Source organism: Physella acuta, unplaced genomic scaffold (genome assembly GCF_028476545.2).
Source record: "Physella acuta isolate Inbredline_101_S28 unplaced genomic scaffold, ASM2847654v3 ptg000863l, whole genome shotgun sequence".
Lineage (NCBI taxonomy): Eukaryota > Metazoa > Mollusca > Gastropoda > Physidae > Physella > Physella acuta.
The window spans coordinates 295,154-310,930 of record NW_026732380.1 but is presented as its reverse complement, the minus strand read 5'-3'; the positions used below and the strand labels follow the sequence as shown (position 1 = coordinate 310,930).

At 37.1% G+C, this 15,777-nt stretch overlaps 1 protein-coding gene across 1 annotated transcript in view; it reads left to right on the top strand.

Moving 5' to 3' along the window:
• Positions 1-2,690: 2,690 nt before the first annotated feature.
• The window catches only part of LOC131952280 (vesicular glutamate transporter 2-like), a 189,983-nt gene continuing 176,896 nt past the window's right edge, over positions 2,691-15,777 (top strand). The window contains exon 1 of the mRNA XM_059314882.1: positions 2,691-2,939. The gene's annotated coding sequence lies outside the window, so the exon portion shown is untranslated. The remainder of the gene's footprint in view (positions 2,940-15,777) is intronic.

Sequence of the window (15,777 nt, the reverse complement as noted above, 5' to 3'; positions counted from 1 at the left end):
CTACAACAACAGCATGAAACATTTTTTAGAAGGAAGTTAAATTATGGCATCGTACATAAGTGGTGAGAGGGGCCCAATCATTTTTGTTGACATCGATTAAAAACATATTTCATCAGTTTCGTATTTTAAAAAAGGAATGTTAATATTTTATGAATCAGTATTTAAAAAATTGGTAAATACATTGAACTTGAAAATATTTTTTTGCCTTATTTAAGTGTAATCTATTTCTATTTATTTATATTAATCCAACATTTTAAGACGAAATGTCATTTAAGTAAGATATAGAGAAGACATTTAATTGGCTGACCAAGATGATTAACATAAGATGACTGAAAGAAACTCTGGAGACGGTGGTAAATACATTTCTATTACTGACAACAAACTTTCTAAAACATCAGTGTGATAATTTTTGTGAGTAATTAGATTATAATCAGATTGTAGCCTACATTTTTATGTGGTATGTTTATTATCATATTTTTGTGTGAACTATGTTTATCTCATTTATGTGTGAACTGTTTTTATCTCACTTTTATGTGAACTGTGTTTATCTCATTTTTGTGTGAACTGTGTTTATCTCACTTTTATGTGAACTGTGTTTATCTCATTTTGTGTGAACTGTGTTGATCTCATCTTGTGTGAACTGTGTTGATCTCATCTTGTGTGAACTTTGTTGATCTCATTTTGTGTGAACTTTGTTGATCTCATCTTGTGTGAACTGTGTTGATCTCATCTTGTGTGAACTTTGTTGATCTCATCTTGTGTGAACTGTGTTGATCTCATCTTGTGTGAACTTTGTTGATCTCATCTTGTGTGAACTTTGTTGATCTCATCTTGTGTGAACTGTGTTTATCTCATCTTGTGTGAACTTTGTTGATCTCATCTTGTGTGAACTTTGTTGATCTCATCTTGTGTGAACTTTGTTGATCTCATCTTGTGTGAACTGTGTTTATCTCATCTTGTGTGAACTTTGTTGATCTCATTTTGTGTGAACTGTGTTGATCTCATCTTGTGTGAACTTTGTTGATCTCATTTTGTCCGAACTGTGTTTATCTCGTTTTGTCTGAACTGTGTTTATCTCATCTGTTTTGACACCCTACATTTAACACTTGATCGAGGTCCAAATATTATGAAGTGGATTTGTCTGTTAACTTAAATCTGTCTTTAATTCCATCTGTTACTGGTATAGAACCTACGGACATGCTCGTGTTTCACACAGTCGTTAAACTAAAACATACATATGTATCAGTATGTAACACCGTAAAACAGCGTATGTCAATAATGTTTACAATTAGCTGTGCGAGGGAGCCAGTTATGTAGACGAGATGAAAATGTCAAGCTAGGAAAATTCTAGCAGAAATATTTCAACGCTAATTTAGTTACGTAAAAATGTTCACCTCAAAGGCGCATGAATTGCGGTGTAATTTACCTACAATTGATTTACATTCATATATTTATCATATTATACATACACACACACACACACACATATATATAATTATATATATATATATATATATATATATATATATATATATATATATATATATATATATAATTATATATATAATTATATATATATATATATATATATATATATATATATATATATATATATATATATATATACATATACATATATATATATATATATATATATGTATATATACATATATATATATATATATATATATATATATATATATATATATATATATATATATATATATATATATATATGTGGGTTTTAGTGGTAACTTTTTATTTGATATAAAAGTGGGGTTTAGTGGTAAGTTTCGATATGTTACAACTGTCAGCTATGGCTTGCTCTAAATTACAAAATTTGACATCATAAAAAAGGCTCCAGATAAACGCCATTTATGTATTTTTTAATCGCTATTTATTTACACTTTAAATTAGGCTGATGTAAATTAATTTCTAATTTGAGTAATACAGGCTATTTTTATCTCATATAACAGAATACGTTTTAGTTGTATGGTTTGCATGCTTTAAAGTTTGTAGAATGAACTTGTTGGGTTTAAATTGATACCCATGGTAGTAAATGTCTCCTTATTTGTCAGTTTAGAACTTTAAGGGTCGTTTTGTGGCGATTTTAGGAAAATAGTGGTTTTACTGTGTATACATAGGCTGTTCATTGAAGCTACTTTCTGGAATGTTCTGTTCCTACATTGAAATTTACTGCAGCCTGGGTCTTCATGTTTATTTTATCAATGTTCCGTAAATAGAATTTAATCCTTTTGAGTTGCATTCAGCGGCACGGTGTAAGAAATTTGGCCATGATTAATTCAGGCCGCGTCTTTTCTATCGAATCGATACACGCTTTTCAAATAGTCGCTTTGTGATTGGTCAGACCGAAAGCGTCTAACTGTCACTCAAGTATGCGGACCGGCTCAGACTAGGAAGAAAATGTCAAAGAAAATTGTTTGAAACTTGTGTGAGTGTGTTTGATTTACACGTGAAGAATTAACTCTGAGGTTTGAATCATATGGTGAGAAGAAATTAAAAATCCACGGGAAAGGTGACTTAACCTGTGTAGTTCTAGAGTCGCAGCAAAACTTGTGGCAGACGAGAGTTCCACCCCACACGCGCCAATTCGCGAGGCAGCAGACGATGCCAGACAAGATCTCACGTGACGAGGGCGACTCGCCGCGTGGCTGGAGACCCGACCCGTCCCGACTCCCGGCTTTGATGGTGGTCAATTGATTGATGAATTCGATCTGCAGCATCATTGTCTAAACCTTCTGGGAACCGGCGCTAGCGCTCGTCGCTAACTATTCCGCGATAAACGGTTTCACTACCGGAGATCTTTGCTGGCGGGAGTACGACAAGTTCCGGAGACTAGTTTTTTAAAAACCCTCTAAACTTGAACATGGATAATTATTTGTGTTAATAAAACTTGTATTAAAATCGTCTTGATTTTGGTAAGCATGTTAATTAGGTTATTTGTTTAAAAATTCACACTACTGTTCGGGCCATCAAAACTTGCACACCTAAATTTGAAGTTAAACAGTTAATGTTGTAATTGAAAACATGTTAAACAGTTAAGGTTTTAGTTGAAAGCAAGTTAAACATTTAAAGTTGTAGTTGAAAGGAAGTTAAAGTTGTAGTTGAAAGGAAGTTAAACAGTTAAAGTTGTAGTTGAAAGGAAATTAAACAGTTAAGGTTTTAGTTGAAAGGAAGTTAAACTGTTAAAGTTGTAGTTGAAAGCAATTCAAAGTTCGTATGAGGGGACCTCAGATCTAGTGACATTAATTGATTATTAAGCTAGTTAAAGTTTTTTTATAATAAAAAAGTAGTCAGAAATAAAAATACACATACACATAAATTATGTAGAATGGCAACGAATATTACGGCATGATTTGACCTATACAACAATCACCGACTTTACTTGATAAAATATAGTATGGGATTTAGGATATACCAGCCATATAAGACAATAGCTGACTTTTCTTGATAAAATATAGTATGGGATTTAGGATATACCAGCCCTATAAGACAATCACTGACTTTGCCGGATAAAATATAGTATGGGATTTAGGATATACCAGCCCTATAAGACAATCACTGACTTTGCCGGATAAAATATAGTATGGGATTTAGGATATACCAGCCCTATAAGACAATCACTGACTTTGCCGGATAAAATATAGTATGGGATTTAGGATATACCAGCACTATAAGACAATCACCGACTTTTCTTGATAAAATATAGTATGGGCTTTGGGATATACCAGCACTATAAGACAATCACCGACTTTTCTTTATAAATTATAGTATGGGCTTTAGGCTATACCAGCACTATAAGACAATCACCGACTTTTCTTTATAAATTATAGTATGGGCTTTAGGCTATACCAGCACTATAAGACAATCACTGACTTTTGAGATAATTTTTCTGGGTTAAAAACTCGTCTTATACAGGACAAGAGGATAGGTTGTAGTGGCGAACTAAATGGTGAACTATCGTATGTGTGCGGTATGGTAAATTGTATGGTGAACTTAACGATGAACCAGGGGCGTAGCGAGGGGGGGGGCGGGGGGTGCGGACCGCACCGGGTGACACCATTTAGGGGGGTGACACCAAGGCAAAAAATAGCAAAATATATAGAGAAAAACTCGAGGGGGGGGGGGTGCAAATCGAAAGTTTGAAAGTTTGTCCCTGGGAAGGGTCTCTATGCCTCTGGGGGGGGGGGGGGGTGACACCATTAAGTGCCGCACCGGGTGACACCCGACCTCGCTACGCCACTGCGATGAACTATTGTATTTGTATATACACGGCGGGCAATACAGTTATGAACAACAATCGATTTCACAGATTAACTTTATTTTTTGCTGCATATGTAGAGCTATCTGTCATACAATATGATATAGATCATGGTGTACAGTCATATAACATATAAGACGCCATCATACAAATTATTCTTGCCATACAGGTCATTCGAAATGTCATGCAGCTTATGATTTCTTACATCATACAAGTCATTGAACAGATCATACAACATGGCATACGAAACATCACATAGCTTGTCATGCAACATATCCAACACAAACGGGAAATTACAAGTTTTCAAGACCCGTGTTCGAACACGTGTTTAAGACCTACTTTTAAGACCCGTTTTTAAGACCCGCGTAAAGACCCATGTTTAAGATGAGCCTTAAGACCTTTATTTAAGACCCCACGTTAAGACCCGCGTTTAAGACCCACGCTAAGACCCTTGTTTAAGACCCGCGTTAAGACCCTTGTTTAAGACCCTTGTTTAAGACCCGCGTTAAGACCCGTGTCTAAGACCCGCGTTCAAGAGCCATGTTTAAGACCCGTGTTAAGACCCTTGTTTAAGACCCGCGTTAAGACCCGTGTCTAACACCCGTGTTCAAGACCCATGTTTAAGACCCGTATTTAAGACCCGCGTTCAAGACCCATGTTAAAGACCCGTGTTCAAGACCCATGTTCAAGAGCAATGCGCAGGAGCCGTGTTAAATCCAATTCTCGCATACCCCGTCACGCACGCGAGATTATCCAACCTCAGTTTTTATTGTTTGAAGCTAAAACTCCTTAAAAATGTCAAGCAAATAATTAAAATTTAATTAACCCTTAAGGAGGCACGTGTGATTAAATCTGTCCAAGCTAAACTCGCTCTGTTTTTCACGTTGTTGGCCAGGGTTCGAAACCAGGTTGGATGGATTCTTGAGTATGTTGAGAAAAAAATAAATGTCCCCATCAAATTTACTTATCGTCCACTTGTTTTCCATAAAAGGTACCGCAGGTCGCCGGTTGCATTGAAACTCACGGACGCGTGCATTTTGCTAACACTTACATATACGTGTAAGCTATTTTTAAAGTAGTTTTTTAAATAAAAAAGATTAAGATATACATTTCAAAATTGTAATCAATAATGTTATAACAATTAAGCTTATGTAGGATTTGGTTTCCATTTATATATATTTGTATATGATCGATTGGTAAATGTGTTTAGGATGGGCGGGGGTGGGGAAGGGGGGGGGGGGGGGGTTGGGGGAGACTGCGTTAAGTGCGGGATTATCAAGTGAACTATAAATCTATAAATAGACACACGTTGACATTTTGATGGTGTGAGTACACTAGATAAGCCGTCGTATGTTGCGTGAAGTTCCAGAAATAGAACATCAGAAAGTAGATAGTGGGGCTATATTAGGTGTATGAAGAGTGGTATTGGGGCTCTGTTAGGTTATGACAGGTGGTATTGGGGCTCTGTTAGGTGTATGACAGGTGGTATTGGGGCTCTGTTAGGTGTATTACAGGTAGTATTGGGGCTCTTAGGTGTATGACGGGTGGTATTGGGGCACTGTTAGGTGTATGACGGATGGTATTGGGGCTCTGTTAGGTGTATGACGGGTGGTATTGGGGCTCTGTTAGGTGTATTACAGGTAGTATTGGGGCTCTTAGGTGTATGACGGGTGGTACTGGGGCGTTATCAGGTGTATGACAGGTAGTACTGGGGCTCTATCAGGTTATGGCGGGTGGCTTTGTGGCTCTGTTAGGTGTATGACAGGTTATATTAGGGCTCTGTTAGGTGTATGACAGGTTATATTAGGGCTCTGTTAGGTGTATGACAGGTTATATTAGGGCTCTGTTAGGTGTATGACAGCTGGTGTTTCGAGTTTCGTTCATTTAATTACTGGGCGAAGATTAAATTAGTAAAATCATGCTTTTAGCTACCTTTAAAACTACTGCTTATGTAAGACAACAAAACCACTAGATGAGTCAAGGTAAATCTCCGTCAAAAAATAACTTTTACATTCATTAAATCTCCGTAAAATAGATGAATGCTTCTTGAAATATATAACAAAAATAGCAAAACATTTTTTAATTACAAAAACGTGTTTTTTTACTAATTAGAAATATGAGGCGTGTTAAAAGAGATGAAATTACGAAATCTAATTAAGCCGGCCATTGAATATTTAAACAATTTTTGTGAGAGAAAGTAAAATGCGTTTTGATAATTTAAATCTAAGGCTGGTAAAGTTTAGATAAATTACAGAAGATGTTGGTGAAGTTTAGATAAGATTAATTTGATGTTTGTGATTAAGGTTATCGTTTGGTTGCGTACACTAGTTTAGTGTTTGTTTAATTAATTGATTAATTACTAACCAGTCATCAGTGTATTAGTCACATGTTAATGAGTTATGTAACTTGAGTAAAATAATGAGATACGAACCAAAAAACAAGTTTAATTTAAACTAAACTAAATAAACAGTGAGTTAGACACAAGAAAAAAACAACAACATATTAATTGTGAGATATCAGTTGCTTGTATTATGTACATTAGAATAAACATTATATATAAAACAAGTAAAGTATACGTATACTTTGAAAATAGTTGCTTGTTATTATAGTAGAGATGGGGGATTGTCTATTAAAGTCGTAGGTTCAAATCCTACTTTCACTCCATCTCCATCTATTACAATTGAGTTTTTCAACAAAAATGGTGCTTTTTATTGTTTTAAATATAAGCTGTGCTTTTAAGTTTAGTTATGTGTAGAGGTGGGTGGTGTTTCTGATCTTTTCTGTATGGCATTGCAGGTTGTTGATTCATGTCACTATGTCAGTGTTTAATATCACTATGTGATGTAAGTATGTCAGTGTGTGATGTCACTATGTCAGTGTGTGACGTCAGTGTGTGATGTCACTATGTCAGTGTGTGATGTCACTATGTCAGTGTGTGATGTCACTATGTCAGTGTTTCATGTCAGTGTGTGATGTTACTTTGTCAGTGTGTAATGTCACTATGTCAGTGTGTGATGTCACTATGTCAGTGTGTGATGTCACTATGTCAGTGTGTGATGTCACTATGTCAGTGTGTGATGTCACTATGTCAGTGTTTCATGTCAGTGTGTGATGTCACTTTGTCAGTGTGTAATGTCACTATGTCAGTGTGTGATGTCACTATGTCAGTGTGTGATGTCACTTTGTCAGTGTTTCATGTCAGTGTGTCAGTGTGTAACGTCAGTGTGTGATGTCACTATGTCAGTGTATGATGTCAGTATGTCAGTATGATGTCAGTATGTCAGTGTGTAATGTCACTACGTCAGTGTGTTATGTCAAAGTCAGTGTGTGATGTCAGTATGTCAGTCATGTGTACTGTTCAGCAGCCATACCCCTCCTCCCCCCCCCACAACTACAACAAACGTAGCTCAGGTTTTAGGGAATGTCACACAACGTTAAAGCTGTATTGATTGGAATTTATTCCCGATGACGTCACAATCACGTGACTCCCTGACGTACTTGACACTCGTGACGTAAGCACTTGTTACCTCACGATGCACGTGCGTCCCAAGCCCCCCCCCCCCCCCCCCACGTGCTCACACGTGCTTGAGCAGCGAAATTAAAGAAACTTTAACACGACCAGAAAAAAAACAACCTCTCATCAAGCTTGTTGTTGATGTGATGACGTTGTGATGACGTGATGTAACAGCCACTGCATCCAGGCTGTTGTCGATGCCGTTATGGACAGCTAGAAGTTTGCATATGCTCTGAGTAAAGGCGGATGGTCTGAGTGAACAACAAAATGTTCAAAGCAAAAAAAAATTAAATGTCGCTCTAAAATATTTTTCTCTCACGCCATCATGTGCAAGTTGTACTCCACGGGTCTAGGACATCACCCCCCCCCCCCATCAATTACCCCCCCTCCCCTCCCCGGACATTAACCCCCTGTGCAAGTTACCCCCTGTTTTACTTGGTTCAGTTAATGTGGTTTAGTATACAGGGTTTTGTAAACGCAATTTTGTAAAGACATATCCATGCTCACGGAAAACTCAGCGTTATTTTCAAGGTGTAAGGTGTGAAGATATTTTTGATTGTGTCACTACTTCAGTTTAACAAGTCACTGCTCACTTGATTTTGTCATCTATATGTAATTTATTTATTCAACTTACTTGTATCTCATATATATATATATATATATATATATATATATATATATATATATATATCGTATAGTGTGTGTTTATTATTCGAGTGCGCATGTTCATCAGCTGTTCAGTAATTCCATCAATAACTGCTCGTGATGTAGTTGTGTGAGTAGATTTGTATGTGTGTCAGTACATAAGTATGTAGATACCTTGTATTTCAAAATGTTAAGAAGGTAATAATAATATCACTTGATTGTTAACGGTTATAAAAGATTTCTAGACACAGCTGTCACTTTCAACATGGGTCGCTAGTATCACACATTAAATTCACATTTAAAGGTTTTTCAAATTGGGAATTAGGAAATACTATTTACATAGTTGCAATACATAAGGAAATATAATTAGATGAATGAGACATAGTGGTATGACCCAGCTTAGGAGGTAATGAATAAAATATTTTAAAATTTTTGTTTTGAATATATTTTGTATTGCAGCTAGATTTATTGTATTAGTGAGATTATATTCTTTTAGACCAGTGGTTCCCAACCTTTTTCGAGTGGCGACCCCCTTTTATAAAAAGTAAGTGACCCGCGACCCCCATAGAATTAAAAAGCCGAAATTAGTATGGAAATTAATAAGCACTAAAATAACATTTTCTAGTAGACTTTCAATATGAACTACTCTAGATAACTGTTTTAATAGCATGAGTAAAATTGCATACTACTCACTAAACCTTCGTGGTTAACTTTTTAATTAATTTATTTTTTAACGCCAACCTATGTCATTATAATTATCTTAATTTTGTTTTTAATCGAAGAATAGTGTTGAAAATATATTCTCGAAAAGTCAATCAATGTTACGTTTTGGTATGAATGGCGAATACTACACCAAAATTGTGTCTGCAGTTTTTCATCTTACTCGGAATCATTCTGCAAATCAAAGAATTCATCTTGTAATTCATCGGGAATGCTGGCAACATCAAGGGAAGAAGAGAATGGGTAATGCGTCAATGCAGATTCTTCTTTTTTTCAACTCAGAGAAATAGCGATGCAGTTCCTTTTCAAGAGATTCAAGATGCCCAGAAATCGCTTCTTTCAAAATTTTAATTATCTCACAATCAGATTCATCTACCACACCGCAGAGTTTCTCAAATTTACAATATTTCAAAGATTTATTTTCTTTACCGATTTTGCAGCTTTGATAAAAATGCCCCGAGATTATCACGGAAAGTTATAATATTCGTTCATTTTCCGTGAAGCTTCAGGTTAAGCTTATCTTGATGTTCGAACACATCTGCTAGATAAGATACTCTCTCCAACCACTCTATGTCGTTTTAAGTATACCAACAGGTCTTGTTTCCTTTGCACTTCCAAGAACAATTTGATTTCAGATTTCAATTCAAAAACACAATTAACAACATTTCGTTTGACAGCCAGCGTACTGTAGTGTAGAAGAGCAGAACCTCGTGATCTATATTTATGTTTTTGCTCAGTTCTTTGAAAGCTCCAGATTTTATATATTTTACGACATACTAGCAATGGACTCTTGATGTCGATTGGTTAGAGCAGTGGTTAGGGAGCTAAATCTTTTCTGTTTTCTGAAAGCCCGATTTTGAGCTAAACATAGATGGCGCGCCATCCGTAAACCCACACAGCCGTTCTAACCCATTTTAATCATCCAGTTTCAAAAAAGGTATTTATTTTCTCCATGCTATCTTCACAAAAGAGCAACTCTTCTTTGCTATCATCCGCATGAATATAGACACAGACCAGTAACTGAGAACAAGAACTCACGTCTGTTGATTTATCAACTTGAAAAGCAAACAATGGTGAAAGCTTAATTTCAATAAAAATGTGTCATTTAACATTTACGTACATGCAGCGTTTGATGAGATTTTCTCTTATTGTTTTTTTTGTTTTTTTTGTTGGCATTTTCTATCGCGACTTCATTTGATGCTTGCACTAATGCTGGTGAAAAGTTCCTGTTCGATCAAGTCTCTGGCGTTTGCAACTAGCTTCTTACCGACGAAAGAACTCCATATATTTTTTGGTATGTTCCGAATGACTCGTTTCAAATGACGTTTTAGTTTAGAAGATTTGATTGATTCGTGACTGAGAACAACTTTGTACAGCGCGCTTTGTTTCTTCTCTATTACATTTCCAGTGATGTTAATGAAGCCGAATTTCAAAAGTTCTTCTAAATATTTGTTTTGTTTCAAATTACTAAGGTTTAGTATACCAGTTGGCGACCCCCCCAGAAAGACCTTCGCGACCCCCAGGGGGGTCGCGACCCTCAGGTTGGGAACCCGTGTTTTAGACGAACGAGAGTAGGCCAAGCTATGTCTTTGGGAAAACGTTGTATGTGGGGTGGGTAAACGATTTAATTTTGTGTCGTTAGGGAATGTTTGATAAGTAGGTAGGGGCTGAGTTGTGAACTGTTTTATATAGAAATGTTGCTTTAGTAAAAATGTTTTTAAAAAATTGTGAAATAATATTAGAGTTAATGAAAGAATCTAAACTACTAGATAAGCCAGTCCCATCTTATGGTAGTTTTTGTAATGTTAAGAGTCGACACTGGTTTTGAAGTTTCCGCTTCAGGCTTTTGACTGTGTTCAAGCAACATAGAAAACTTCTCTACTCTATTATAATTTACACATTAAAATATCCTAACTAATGTAAGCAGAGAATGTGAAGTTTCGTGACTTTCCGTCCACGAATGTTCGTGAATGTTCGTGACTTTCCGTCCGACAAGTTGTAATTCCCCAGTAACGGTCGAGACATTTATTGTTTTACTGTAGGGAGGATTGGTTAGCTTTAGTGGGGGACTGAGTGGGTGTCTTGGTGGGGCATGAGGGGTGGGGTGGGCATGGCAGGTGGGGTGGGTAAACCAGCCACGTCCTTCAAAATGCTGAACCTGCTTGGTATAGGGGAAGTAGAGTTTTTCTCATAACGTACTCGAGGGTGTTAACTGTTAAAGGTAAATCATATACCGATATAAAATTTTACTCAGTTTAATTCGTATTGTTTAAATCTTGCTGTGTAATAAAAAAGCAGTTTAGCTGGGATATACATTTATATATTCAACTTTGTTAAAGATATTTACATATTTTGTTTTTTAAACTCAGTTTTGTCCGAGTTATTCACTTAATGATAGATATATTTGGGACAGTCACGTGTTACATACACATGTCTTCTGCCTGTTGGCTGGTTTACACGTGGAAACTATCAGTGTGTGGGCTCATACAAGAGGTTATGGCCTTCTGCTAAGTTGATGTTTTTTTTGTAAATGTGTTTGGGTATTTTTTGATATAAATAGGTTATGATCCGCTTTGGGTATAAATGAGTTATAATGCTGGGCTAAAAAAGTGTTCATGATTTATTTTTGATATAACGGGGTTACGGTCTATTTTCGGTATAACGAGGTTGTCTTTAGTTAAGGCTGCTGAGTAAAATCCTCTTATGTATTTACAGTTGAAGACCGCCAATGACTGAAGTTCTAACAAAATTTGATGTTACCATTTTCAAAGCGTAGCCCTACTATTCATTTGTGGAATTTTTCACTTTAAAAGTCAGAAATTGGATGTTAAATATAATCCTAAAACATTATTACTTAAATATGATTTTAAAAATTGTCGAATACATTTTAAAAACGGACGCAAACTTGGAATAATATTTTTAGCCAACGTGTTTCTAAGGTTTTCAAAGGCTAAATTTAGAACGCCATTTTTACACAGGGAGGTTACCCTGGTTTGGAGTCAGGGAAGGGGAAGTCATTAACATTGTATGAACGTGGAAACGGAATGTGGGAGTGTCCTTGGCGCCATGTTTGTTTTTAGGCCCGACACTTTCTGTAGAAGGCGGAAGGGAGGGGGGGTGTATCGTGAGTGCATTACTTTAGATTTGACCTAAACATCCCAGCATTCTTTAGTTGACCGCGCCTAGAAAAGCTTTAGCGATAAAAGTAATCAAACCCTGACTTTAACTTCTCAAAGCTAGGAAAAAATGTTCAGCGGTTTACTACAATGCGAATACACATAGAGCCATACGCGTTGAGTGCAGACTGAATTATTTACAAGTCCAAGTATGTAGATTTAAAATCAATGTGTTTCCACTTTCTGCGAGATGCTAGAACAAGACGAGGCGGCTGCTCTAACTTAATTCTCTTTCCTGGCTTACCGTGATAGTTGTGGAAATATAATGGGCGTTGTGTTTCATCCAAATGTGTAATCAATTTAAACCATGGTTTTTCTTGCAAGCGATACACAAGTTTACACATGCACACACAAGTACACATACCAAACATACTTATAGACTGTGCACATATAAAAACATATATGTATAAGTGTACAACACACACAAACACACACACACACACACACACATACACACATATATATATATATATATATATATATATATATATATATATATATATATATATATATGTATTATACATGTATGTGCAAGCAGACACACCACACCCACTAACTTATAAACACACACTCACACACTCATATATATATATATATATATATATATATATATATATATATATATATATATATATATATCGATTATAAGACCACGCCACCTTTTCAGACTTCTCAAAATGAAAGAACATAAATATGCGACTAAAATACTAACCTAAAGACCAAACAAAATAAACTGCTATGGCTAGAGATGTATCACATATCGTAAGTTCGTGCAGGTCTGAGTTTCCCCACACCAATCAAGCTGTTCTAACCACATTTCTACAGCAACAAATTGTAAAAATGTAATAGAGCCAACTGCTGTATGTAAGGCTATGTTCCCAACCATGTTGACTCACAGTTCGCACTATTTAAGTAGCTGTAATTCAAACACTGGTTTAAAATGTTGTAGTTTGCCGTTCAATCGAGATTTTGTTTTGTGTACACAAAACTACATCAGTTTAAAAGCTGGCTCGGTGGATGTAGCTGATGTGAGCGGTGGGTCTTTGAAATGTTGCCATGTCGGAATCCTGCAGGTTGAAGAACTTTTTTTTGGTACCTTTTGGGCTGAGCAGATCAATGGCAGAGCCATTCATGCGAGACAAACAGCCATGCTTGAGTTCCATTACCGTGTTTGTTTCTTCCTTTTATTGGCTTGTGTGGGTGAGGGTGTGTGTGTGTGTGGGTGTGTGTGGATGGGTGGGGGATTTAAGTTTCAGCGTGGGCAAGCTGCTACCGAGTTATGGTTCCTTATGTGTCTAATGTTGAAATGAAGACTGGGTTATGGGACTTGAACAGGTGAACTCTACTTCACTTGCCCCATATACCGTCAGGTTTGAAAGGGACCTTACTGATTTACTCACCGATAGATGGAATATAAGGTTAAATCAACCTTCCCCCACCCTCGACAATCGCAATCAGCAAACCAAACTACGAGATAATTTAATCACTCCCGTATAAATAACAGGACAATAGACCAAATTAGGCGAAATTAAATATATTGTGGAAATAATGCTAGTATATATATATATATATATATATATATATATATATATATATATATATATATATATATATATATATATATATATATATATATACATAAATGCATATGTATATGTATATAATATAACCGTATATATAATATACGGTCAATGTAGCTCAACTTTGTATTGTGTAGAAGGTTTCAGAGACTCAAGGGAATTTTCTCTGTGACAAGAACTGTTTTTCGTTATTTATTACCTGGGTGTTGGTTAGAATAATCTAAATCAGGAAGTATTTAATAGTTAATTGTGTCCCTTGAATGTTGGTCTATTCTTGATACTGGGAAAGTGTGTATAATAGAGGGAGAGGAGAGAGAGAGAGAAAATAGGGTGTGAGATTATTATTCTAAGTAGTACAGCAAATATACTGCTTACTACGGCTCACGCACGACTCACGCACGACTCACGTACGGCTCACGTACGGCTCACGTACGGCTCATGTACAGCTCACGTACGGCTCACGTACGGCTCACGTACGGCTCATGTACGGCTCACGTACGGCTCACGTACGGTTCATGTACGGCTCACGTACGGCTCACGTACGGCTCACGTACGGCTCGTATACGGCTCACGTACGGCTCACGTACGGCTCACGTACGGCTCACGTACGGCTCACATACGGCTCACGTACGGCTCACATACGGCTCACGTACGGCTCATGTACGGCTCACGTACGGCTCGTATACGGCTCACGTACGGCTCATGTACGGCTCACGTACGGCTCATGTACGGCTCACGTACGGCTCACGTACGGCTCACGTACGGCTCATGTACAGCTCACGTACGGCTCACGTACGGCTCACGTACGGCTCACGTACGGCTCATGTACGGCTCAGGTACGGCTCACGTACGGCTCACGTTCGGCTTACGTACGGCTCACGTACGACTCATGTACGGCTCATGTACGGCTCATGTACGGCTCAGGTACGGCTCACGTACGGCTCACGTACGTCTCACGTACGTCTCACGTACGACTCACGTACGGCTCACGTACGGCTCACGTACGGCTCGTATACGGCTCACATACAGCTCACGTACGACTCACGTACGGCTCACGTACGGCTCATGTACGGCTCACGACAAGGCTTGACACATCCGAGTGCATGCGGCGACATTCAATTAAAAATGTGCATCGATCGCTTCTGTCAAATCGATACACTGTTAATCGACTGTAACAGCAATCGTTTGTAAAATCATGTTGTAAAAATGATACCTTTACCTGCTGGGAGTAGACTGCACCAACTACAGTTATGTTAGGTATGGGGCGCCATTGTAGCCAATCATTGATTCAAGTGTGAGCTTATATATGAGAGCATACATACATACATAATTTCGTATATATATATATATATATATATATATATATATATATATATATATATATATATATATATATATATATATATATATATATAATAAATGAATATATATAGCCGTGTATGTATATGTGAGATGTCGATCCAAAAATTTGTTAAGAGTGAAGAAGTAAATGAAATGTGATTTAGCCTAGCAAAAAATGTGATGTGTGGTTACGTTTGATGTCAGTGATAGCAAAAAATGTGATGTGTGGTTACGTTTGATGTCAGTGATAGCAAAAAATGTGATGTGTGGTTACGTTTGATGTCAGTGATAGCAAAAAATGTGATGTGTGGTTACGTTTGATGTCAGTGATAGCAAAAAATGTGATGTGTGGTTACGTTTGATGTCAGTGCTACTTGACATGAAATGATATCGGTGTCGTCTGACTAGAAGCGGATTAGGTCTCTGATCTCGTCTGCTTATGTCATCAGAGGCCGCCTCTCGGGTGTGTGGTGTGTGGTGTGTGGTGTGTGGTGTGTGGTGTGTGGTGTGTGGTGTGTG